The sequence below is a fragment of the Heterocephalus glaber genome, unplaced genomic scaffold (assembly GCF_053883595.1).
Source record: "Heterocephalus glaber isolate CG9 unplaced genomic scaffold, H.glaber_assembly_v1.0 deba00001871, whole genome shotgun sequence".
Classification (NCBI taxonomy): Eukaryota; Metazoa; Chordata; class Mammalia; order Rodentia; family Bathyergidae; genus Heterocephalus; species Heterocephalus glaber.
In genome coordinates, this window is record NW_028258509.1 from 296802 (window position 1) to 307961 (window position 11160).

Below are 11160 nucleotides of genomic sequence, written 5' to 3' on the forward strand. Positions count from 1 at the left end.
AGAGAGTTTCCTATGCCCTTCACCCAGTTTCCCATCTATGTTAACATCTTATGTAACCATGCCATATTTATTACAACTAAGAAATCAATATTGGTGAGTTTCTATTAACTAAATTCTGGATTTTTGGGGGGTTGCATCAGTTTTTCCACTCATGTTCATTTTTGCTCCAGGATCCCACCAGCATTCTGTGTTGCATTTAATCATCAGGTCTCCTTAGTCTCCTCCAATCTGTGACAGTTTCTTGGCCTTTCCTTGTTTTTCTTGATCTTGAAAGTTTTGAAGCATTCAAGTCTGTTCTAATGTACAGGTTCCTCTTTTCCTTTCCTTAAGATTTGGCTATTGAAGAACCATATCATTTGGCCTTTCTGAATTTCCACAGTCTGAATTTTGCTTATTGCTGGTCACAGTGCATGTCCTCATGCTCTTCTGTATTTCCTGCAAATTGCCAGCTGAATACAGACTGGATAGGATTCAGATATAATCTCTTTGGCAAGATCCTAATTTGCTTTTAGTATAGAGCAATCTCACTTCCTTCTTCCCTCACTTAGCCTTGAGTTATTAAAGACTTTTTCCTTGGCCAGTGTTTTGAGCTTCAGATCCAGCTTCCATGAGATGGGGTGTGGAGCCTAGTTCCTAGGTGAGTCCCACATACAGGCCAAAGTGGGAGGGGGAGGCAAAGGGCAAAGCCCTTGCTCATCTCTGGGATCTGTCTCTTACCTTTTTTAACTTCATGCCCATTAAACCAAATCAGGTTGTGTGTGTGTGTATGTGTGTGTGTATGTTTTTTTGCTTTTTCTATCTGAAAATTGCACGCATCAGAAGGGATTGAGACCGTATTTTCTTTGTCGGTGTAACTGTTCGTCATGCCTGAAAAGCTGTAGGGCCTCAGTGTTGAGTGAACAATCAACACATGTCTTATGTTTCAGGTCTGTGATCCAGTGGTTTCTAATGTGTAATGAGATGACTGGAGTTCTATGGAGAGTATGTCCTGGGGACTTCAAGTGGAAGACAATAAGCTATACACTAGTAGAGGACAAAGGACACATTATGAAAGAAAAGGAAGAAAGAGAAAGGAAGGGAGGTGCTGAACTTCAAGGCAGTTTGGTGAAACAGAGTCTCACACACTTTGCTTCCCTTACTGTCCTGAGCGCCCTCCTAACCCAACTCTTCCTGGTGAATGGAAACCAGCCTGGCCTTACAGCAAATGTTAGTACTCAGGCATTGCAGCCCCACTGACCTGCTGGTGTGTTGACATCACCCTGTGGGTGAGGATGGGGCCTTGTCGCAGGCAATACAGGGGAGATTAGCACTTTGTCTTTCCAGAAGAAAATATCCTAGGCCAACTCCATGTCCACACTCTCTCGTCCTTATAAACTATCTTCTCCAGGAAGCAAGCCTCCCAGGTTAACTTTTAATAATGTATGAATTCTGTTTCCCCTTCTATTTCCTCTTGCCTCCCTGAAAAAAAAGATGTAAATTGTACAGAAGATACTCAAGGTACAGAAAGTTGATCTCTCTCTCTCCCTCTCTCTCTCTCTCTCTCTCTCTCCATATATATATATAAATGCCATGGACCTCTACATGATAGCAGTTGTATTTTTATCTCAATTGAGAAATATATGACAAACTAAAGCCACTATGCACAAACATAAAGATAGTCCTTGCATATGTTTGAAAGGAAATATGTACAAGCATGAAAATATGTGCAAGCATATTATTTATTCATTCTATACAACTGAGTTTGGTAGAGAATTCGAGTCCTTGTCATAATTAAGTTATTCCTCAGTAGCTTGCTGTGTACAGGTTGCAGACAGTAGCTTGTTGGCTTTTTTCAGAATGGAAATTGATCTTGTTTTCCTGATTGTGAAATTAATCCATGTAAATCACATAATTTTTAGAGTTCTAGAGAAAGTATAAAGGGAGCAAAAGTCACACAACCTCGCTTCAAAGAAAAAATAATAACAAGAACCTGTAACATCTTGCTATCCACCTTTCTTGACTTTTTTCTCTACAAATATAGGCATAGATAATGGTACCACTATTAAAGTTTGAGTTCTTGAATCTAACATACTTGGGTCTGTATCTCAGTTCTGTCATTTAAGTGAACTGTGGCAAATGACTTAACCTCTTAGTGTTAGTTTCCTCATCTGCAAGATGATGAATATATATTCACATTACAGGATTGCCATTTACATAAAATAATTCCTGCAAAGCACTTTACTCAATGCTTTGCTCATATAAAATATGCTCATATTAAAAGTTAAATGTTAGTTATTTTATATAATTAATTAAAGTGAGATGATATTCTATATCCCATTTTACAACCTGTCTTTTCATCTAATGGCACACTGTGGACAATTTCCATGTCAATTTTCTTCTATGCTAAATGTTTTTCTAACATTTTGTTGTAGGGGTATTCCATAATTCCATAATCCATTTAACCGATCTTTTTTTTTTTTTTGAGACACAGTCTCACTATGTAGTTCAGGCTGACTTTGAACTCACTATGTAGCCCAGGCTGTGCTGGCCTTAAACTAGTGGTCATCCTCCTGTCTCAGCCTTCCGAGTGCTGGGATTATAGGTGTGTGCTACCATGCCCGTATTACAATCTTCTACTACAGAAGAAGCACTAATTTTTAGACCAGATTCTTCTACAATCTGGTGAAATTTCTAGGTCTTTCAATTGTAGGTGAAAAGTCACTGATCAGAAACCTTCTTTACCTACAGCCCTTTCAGCAGCACCGCTCAGGGTCCTTTCTACCAGCCATTTTTAGTACTTAGTGATGCAGAAAGTGAGAGGCATTCTCAAGCCACCATTAACCTGGGTAGTGTCCAGGGACCAGCTAGTCAGGTCAGCAGACACAGCCTCTCTCTCCAAGTGGATGACTGGGTCTGAGACGAGTCTCCAAACAGCTGAGGAAGCAGGTTTTGTGATGCTTCCATCCTACCAGCCCTGGTAGTGCTGCAGTTTAGAATCATCTCTGCTCAAACTGAGGGAATACTCAAATGCAAGCCAAGGCCAGTCCTGAGGTGAAATCTGGAAAAATGGGACTTGTAAGTGATGGATCACTGATGTCAGTCTGCACCCAGGATAAACTAAGGTAAGACATCAGTGTTTTATCAACATGTCAGTTTCTGTGCTTTTGGATTGTTTTCTTTTTCTTTTGGGGAAAAAGAAAATGAATTTAGACTCATCTAAGCTAACAGTAGGAGTGTTTTGCAGTTTCCTAGGCCAGAATATCTAGGGCATCTGGAGACTTTTTGGTATGTAGGTGGACTGGGCCACTCTGAATTCTATCAAAGAAAATGAAGTAATTGCCAACAGAGATTAGGAAGCCTGAAGATGTGGAGACCCTCTTATTACTAAGTACTGATCCTTTCCTTTTGTAATTGTTATTGTTTTTATTAACATGACCTCATAGAATTGTGTTAAGCATAAATCCTGGTGGATGACATAGTTTCATCATGGTTTTATGGATGACCTTCTTTCCTATTGATCCCCCATCTGTCTTTATTGATCTACATTTTCCCAATAGGAATTTCTTTCTCCAGCACCACATATGAAAAGTATTGTCTTGCCCCTAAATCACAGCTTGAAGTTATTTCTTTATGCTGCAGCTTTGGGAATCAAGTTCTTCTTTGCTTATCTTCAGTCCCTGGCCTGTAAAGATTCATCACAGCAGGAACAAACTTTCAAGTGAGTTCTGTCACAATAGGATGTGGGCAGCAACTACCTAAAGTAGGTCACAGAGAAGGATAGATATGTGTCCCAATTCTCCTAAGCTCATGCCTACCCATATGGAGATCTAGATATCAAGAAACAAGTTGAAGATCTGAAATCTGGGAAGTCAGCAAGGTGGGGGGGTCAAAGCAAGAGTAAACCAAACCGCGAGACCATTCCAAAAGGTGATAAAGTCAGGGAAAACCACCCAAGGATAGTCCTAGGTAAGAGATTACTGGAGCTGAGAGAGCCAAGTGACCTCGATCTCTGTCTATGTAATTACAGCCAGCAGGGATTTTGTCGTTTACCCACCTGCTTTGGCATGCTGGCCTGGCCTGCTATGCAGTGTCACTGGCTAACTGCAGATTAAGCCCCAAGTTGCCCTGCCTGCCTCTGGCTATCTTCATGCTCCTTCTAAGCTTGTTTTATATGCTAACCAATTGGATGAATTCATGCACTATGGTGTGTGTAGAAACAGCCAAGCTGGGGGTGGCAGCGACTGAGGTTTTGTTCAGTGCAGTGTGGTAGCTGTGGGAATGAGAACCGCAGTTTGCAAAGAAGCTGTCATATCGGAGAATGTGGCTAAGCAAATGCTAACTGGGAAGCTGCTTGCATTTCCCTAAGGTGATTGGATGGCAGGAAACTGAGAGCTGATCAATCTGAAAAGGAAGTTTATAGGCTGCAAATATGCAACTTCAAGGAACTCCTAACTTACAAGTTCAGGAACAGCTGCGCATAACCACAGGTAACAATCATTCATCACATACATACATTATCTCCTTGACACAGTCACATACCCCGTTTCATGTTCTAGAAGAGCTTAGTTACCCATTCTTTTCACATTTGCCTCTGAGTCGTAAAGAATCATAAACATCTCCATTTAATCTTGTGGGAGAAGCTGGCTAGTGTGGATTGACTTTTCTACGGCCTACTTTTGTCTTATACAATATAGTTGCATTTGTCAAAGTTATTGTAGCTGCTGGGGTGAATAGAGAGGGCTAGCTTTCATTGCAGGGTGGAGGGGAATTGCATCAGCTTTTATTGTCCTTGACCTGTTCTAAAAACAAAACTTCCTCTATGGTTTATTCAGCCTATGGGAATGAGAAGGACATCTGCCATGCTCCAATACCATGACCAGTTTATATTCAGGAGACAGGGAAATCTAGGAGGAGTCAAGACCTACAAGCTGAGCCAGAGGTTGCAAACCCAAACATCTCTAGGGACCAGAGGTACTAGAAATGAGGGCTCTAGGCAGAGAGTTTTAATAGAGAATTGTGGGGAGTGTGGTGACCCAGAGAGGGCGTGCACATAAAGGCCTTCCAGCTTTTTATTGTGAATAACTTCAAACATATAGGAAAGTTAAAAGAACAATATACTGAATGCTTGCATATAATCTGCCTCTTAAATTCAATAATTGTTAATATTGTGCATATTTATCTCTATCCAGACATGTATATATGTTTTTTTGTTTTTTCAAACCATTTCAAATTCTATTTTATTTTATAAAATTGTTTTTCTTTTTTATACCTAGGCTGGTCCAGAATTCATGGGTTTAAGTGACGCTCCTGCCTGAGCCTCCAAGTATCTGGGACTACAGGCCAGGCTTGTGCCACTAGGGCCAGCTTTCATTTCAATTTTCTTCTGTGGTATGGGTGTTGAACCTAGGTCCTCTGCAGTGAGCTACATCCCCAGCCCTTTTAAAATTTTTCATTTGGAGACAGGCTCTTGCTAAATCACTAATTTGCCCAGGTTGGACTTGAACTTGTGATCTTCCTACCTCAGCTTACGTGAGTGCTGGGATTAGAGGTGTGCACCATCATGCCTGGGTCCCATTTTAATTTTTAAAAACAAAGGTAACTGTTGGGTCTAAGCTAAACACAACTGGAAAAGATTAGGGTCAACTGCTGCTAGTTTGTAACCCTGGAAGAAAATGGGGTGCCAGTCAATATCAGAATGATTTGGCATAGAACAGTGGATGAACTAGCAGAAACCAACATGGCCTTCCAGCTCCTTTTCAATCTTCTTGTTTTTAAAAACAGTATATAATCCTTTAAGATCTGCTAGATTTTCCATTTCTTTTTTGTCTTTGTGCTATTATGAAATAAATGTATCATATATATGAAAGAATAATAATACGAACACATGTTCTTTTGCCCACGTTAAGAGATAGATGTTACTATTATATTCCAAGGTTCTTGTGTGCCTCCGCCTGATCTTATTTCCCCATGTCCTTCCCCATCATAAGTAACCACTACACTTATATATTTGTCTATCGTTGGCTTGCTTTTATTTGTAATTTTATCACATATGCACGTAAGTCTCCCTAAACAATAATACATTGAGTAAGGTTGCCTGCATTTCACGCAGATACTCCTTGACTTATGTTGGGGTTACATCTGGGTAAACCCATCATAAGCTTGAAAATATTGTTAAATTGGTTAGAGAAGATGAGGGATTAGAGCTAGCAGCACTCACGAGATACATGGAGGTCACTTGCCGGGATCTGCAGTTACTGGAAACAGGAGCAAAAGAAAACATCCAGGCACAGGAAGGCAATTTAAAGGAGGAACTCCATAGACAATATTCAGTCTCAGAGGGAATATTCAGTGTTTAGAGGGAGAAGCAGGGTCTTTTCTCAGCCCTGGCACTCAGCTCTGGCAAATGGGCTATTTTGGAAAAGTACCCAACTTCTGAAGGAAGAAGCTGAGGGAAGAGGGAAGAAGCCTGGGGAAACAGCTGGTGGCTGTAATCTGGGCCCAGGTGGTGGCGGATCTGAGCCCAGGTGACCCGCACCCAGGTGCCTGTGATCTGTGCCCAGCTGCTCACCCCTCCCCCAGGGTCCACCTGTCCCAGTTCCCTTTCCACTGGGAGACTGGGAAGAGGAGAAATATGCACAGAGGTAAGACTCCTCAGATTAGGACTCTAAAGAAGATTGGGGCCAGAAAATCAGAGGGCAGATATTGAGTTGGGACCAATGAGTCTTTGGGACTGAACAAAGCAAGAATGTGGTTCTGAATAGGGACCCTGAAACAGGCAGAGGCATGCAGTGATTGTGACTGGAGTGATCTGGGGGTGGAGAAGAGTCACTTGCCTGGTGCCACAGTAGGCATATTCCCCAAACTCCACAAAGCGCTATGCCTTCTGAGACACCACAGGGCGTGGTGCTCATGTGGGATCTGTCCCATTCACCACAAAAAGAAAAACCCACACGAGCACCCTCCCATTGGTATCTAGACTACTGAGTTCTATGCAAATGCCTACCCCTTCCAACTCCAGGCACCACCAAACTCCTGGGCTATATAGAAATTCTATGAGAGGCATGGACAAAGAGCTAGGAGAAGGCACAGAGGAGTAGGGGATCCAAGGGAGCTGCATGGTGCACTCACTCACAGCAGTGTGTAGGGAGCAGTCATAAATAGCTGCAAGGATCACCAGGGAAGGAAGTGGGCTGGAATTGAAGAAGTCCCTCCACCCTGCCCCAGAAATCAGTGGAGAACTGAGTGGTTGACTGGTCCTGATCTGCCTTCCTCAACCCCTCAAACCAATTGAAGGTGTCTGATCATAGGATGGAGACAAAACATACAGCTAGCTAGTCATGCCCATGGGAACACAGTGAAATCTAACAGAGCTCTGTCCACCCAAAGAGAACTCTCTACTCTTTGTGTCTCTGTGCTTTTTATTATTTTCGTTTATCGATGTTTTTTGTCTTTATCTCTTTCTTTTCCTGGTCTGTTTTCATCTGATATCTATATCATCTATGTTTGGATGTTTGTATATGTGAAATGGAGAATGTTATGTAGTGCTTTCGTTTAAAAAGTATATTTCATGGTCATATTAGAGTAACTTGCACCAAAAATTGTGTGTGCAGGATTCAAACACAAGCTTCCTATACATTTATTAATTGGCTCCAACTCTTTACAGCTTCCCTCAATCTACAGTCATACTTCCCTCCTGCTTCTTTCTTTTCCCTGCCACTGAAGATAACCTCTCAACAACCCCCTCCTTCCATTCCAGATATAAAAATAACATCAGCAAATCTTACCTCTTTCCTTACTTTCAATTGCTGCTATCTCTGTTTTCATCTTCCCTTCTTGCTGAACTATTTTATTTCTTTTCTTCTTCCTAACTCCTCCCCTCATCCTCTACATCCCAGCCTATTTGTCATCAGCACCAATCCATTGCCTTGCTGCGTTATCAAAAGGAAAAAAAAGTATGAAATTGTCAAAACAAGTTTTAAATTATATGATTGATATACGATTGGTTCTGTAGATGCTGATATAATCAATAAGTGTTCTTTCCTTGCAACACAGTGACTGGGACTGACTTGATTGTGTTGAGTAAGTTGTAGAGAGATATAAATACCAAAACATAACCAAACTCAAGGATACATCACAGGGAGATAGAATCTAACTGTAGAGATTTCCACAGTAGGGACAGAGGTTTTTTTACCCTAATAAATCTTCCACCCTCAACAGAAAAGCAAGAGAAATGTAAGAAACCAAAGCAGCAAGATGCCTCCAAAACCCCTAACCACCGCCCCCCTAAAAGCTGATCTTACAGGCACTGAAGTAAAGGAAGTTACAGGCAAAGAACTCAAAAAGAAAATGGTCAAAATGTTTGAAGAGATAAAAGAGGGAACACATAAGAAAATTCTTAAGAAATTTAGTGAGCATAAAGAGGATTTAAATAAACAGAAAAAGAATTCCATTAATATTCAGTGAGCTTAAAGGAGAAACAAACAACAGGCTGATTGAGTTAAACAAGATGATATAAAATATTAATCACCATTTGGGAAAAGAATAAGAAATTACAAAAAGAAATGAAACAGAAATCCTGGATATGAAAAAATTCAATGGAAAGTACACATAGTAGGTTTGACCAATGTGAGGACAGCGTCAGAACTTGAAGACAAAGCTGATGTACCAGATCATGTACTCAATGATACCCTAAAACCAACATGATACTGTGGAAACTGGATCTTACACCTGCTGGATGACTCAAAAAGAAAACACTCAGAATTATGGAAATAAAGGAAAAATTAGCTGGGCCTGGTAGTGCATGCCTGTAATCTCAGCAGTTGGGAGGCTGAGGCAGGAGAATCGCCATGAGTTCTTGGACTACATAGTGAGTTCAAATCCAGCCTGAACTGAATAGCCAGACCCTGTCCAAAAACAAAGCAAAAAAATCAGAAGATAGGTAACACAAGGGGCATAAAAAATTTATTCACCAAAATCATAGCAGAAAAAAATTCCAGATCTAGGGAAAGAATTCAATTCAATGTTCAGGTAGAAGAGGCATGTAAAACCTCAAATAGCCACGGCCAGAGAAGAAACTCTCCACAGCATATCATAACCACAATCCAGAAATTTAACAGAAGGAGAGAATACTAAAAGCTGTTAAAGAAAAACAGCAAGTAACCCATAAAGGCAAGCGTATCAGAATAATAGATTTCTCAGGAGATCTTGGTGAAATTTTCAATTCTTTTCTTCAGAGAAAAGAATTGTCAGCCTAGATTTGTGTATACTGCAAAATTAGCCCTCAAAATTTGCAGGGAAGTAAAGGCTTTCCATGACAAAAAACGTCCTGAATAAATGCATGGCCACTAAGCCAGCACAGCAAGAAATACTTACGGAACACCTAGACGAGACAGTGAGGTCACCATCACCAAAAACTCAAAGAAAAGTATACATTAGTGTTTGCTTCAGCAGCACATATACTAAGAATTGGAAGGATACAGAAATCAGCATAGCCCCTGCACAAGGATCATACACAAATGTATAAAGTATTCCATATTTCTTGATAAATTTGAGTTATTTGTGGGAAAATGGATGCACCTTGAGATCATAATGTTAAATGAAATAAATCAGACACAGGAGCTTAAATATCACATGGTTTCTCTTATGGGAGAAATGCATCATGTAAATAATTAGAGAGCAAAATAAAAGACAGATGATAGGGAACAGAAAAACAGACTGTGGGGATGGGAAGGGGATCTAGGGATGGAGGAGATGGGAGGGAACGAGAGGAAGGAAAGGGGATACATGAAGTATTAAGACGTGATATATATACTATATATCACATATATATCACATATATATATATATACACACACACTAATTTTCCAAAGTGAATGTAACTATTATGTATCACAAACATACACTAACAGAAAAGAAAAAGAAAATACTGTAAATGTATTTAATATATTCAGCATCACTACCCTGGGAAAAGATCACCATCAAGAAATCAAATAAGAAAAAATGTTGGAGAGGCCGCAGGGCAAGAGAAACCTTTCTGCACCGTTGATGGGAATGCAAATTAGCCCAACCACTACGGAAATCAGTATGAAGATTTCTCAAAAACCTAAAAATAGAAATTCCACTTGAACCAGCTATTCCATTCTAGGTATTTCTCTGAAAGAGTTAAACTCATCATATTATAGTGATACATTAATAGTCATGTTTATAGCAGCACAATTCATAATCACTGAATCTGGAAGCTGCCTGTATGTTTATCAATAGAGAATGGATAAAGAAAATGTGGCATTTATACATAGTGTGTCATAAAGAAGGATAAACTTGAGTCATTTGTAGAAAAATGGATTCACCTTAAGACTACAATGTTAAGTAAAATAAATCAGATACACAAATTTATTACAGAAGTACCTTGGTTCACGAACTTAAAATTTGTTCCACAATTCTGGAAAAGATGGCCATGTTTGTGTTTGTGCGAGAAAGGTGGTTGTGGTCACGTTCATCACCTGATGGAGTTTGCAAACAAAAACAAAAAATTTGCCAAACACTTTGCAGATTGTTGGGAAACAAAAGCATTTGTGAATCGAGGCACCGCTGTATAAGAAACCCAAACTATAAATAAAGAGCAAAATAGAAGATAATAGTAAATAGGGAGATAGATCTTTTGCAAAAGGGACGGGGACAAGAGATGGAGGGGGGGAAGGAGGGGGAGGGAGGAAGGGAAAGAGGATGAACAAAGAATTAAGATGTGTTATGTACATATACCGACACCCCGTGAGAAATGTAAACATGTCCTGCAAACATATTCCAAAATACCTGAAGTTTATTTTGGCTCACTGTTTCAGAGGTTTCAGTTTATCATTGCTTGGCCCTATTGCCTTGTCCCTGAGGTGACACAGTACATCACAGTGGAAACACATGGTAGAAGAGGCCTAGTATTCTCATGATGGCCAAGAAGCAGAGTGAGAGGTAGAGGACAGGGCTAGGGTCCCAATAACTTCTTTAAGGGCACACTGTCAATTACTTAGATTCCTTTGGACAGGCCCCACCTCCTAAAATTTGTTCCACCACCTCCCAATAGCACTGAAGTCTTTAACACATGGGTCTTTGGAGGACATCAAGGTTCAAACTACAGCACTTAGGGACCAGCTGTACCACACACACACACACACACACACACACACACAC

The 11160-nt window shown here is 40.3% G+C and overlaps 1 long non-coding RNA gene and 1 other non-coding gene across 2 annotated transcripts; both read left to right on the top strand.

Annotated features, from left to right (window-relative positions):
* The first annotated feature begins 841 nt into the window (after window positions 1–841).
* LOC147820474 (uncharacterized) lies at window positions 842–6619 on the top strand. Its single transcript, XR_015448479.1, has 3 exons — window positions 842–3697; window positions 4346–4466; window positions 5253–6619. It is a non-coding gene; the product is annotated as an uncharacterized LOC147820474 (long non-coding RNA).
* Window positions 6620–9413: 2794 nt separating this feature from the next.
* LOC147820475 (U6 spliceosomal RNA) lies at window positions 9414–9518 on the top strand. Its single transcript, XR_015448484.1, has one exon. It is a non-coding gene; the product is annotated as a U6 spliceosomal RNA (small nuclear RNA).
* The last annotated feature ends 1642 nt before the right edge of the window (window positions 9519–11160 follow it).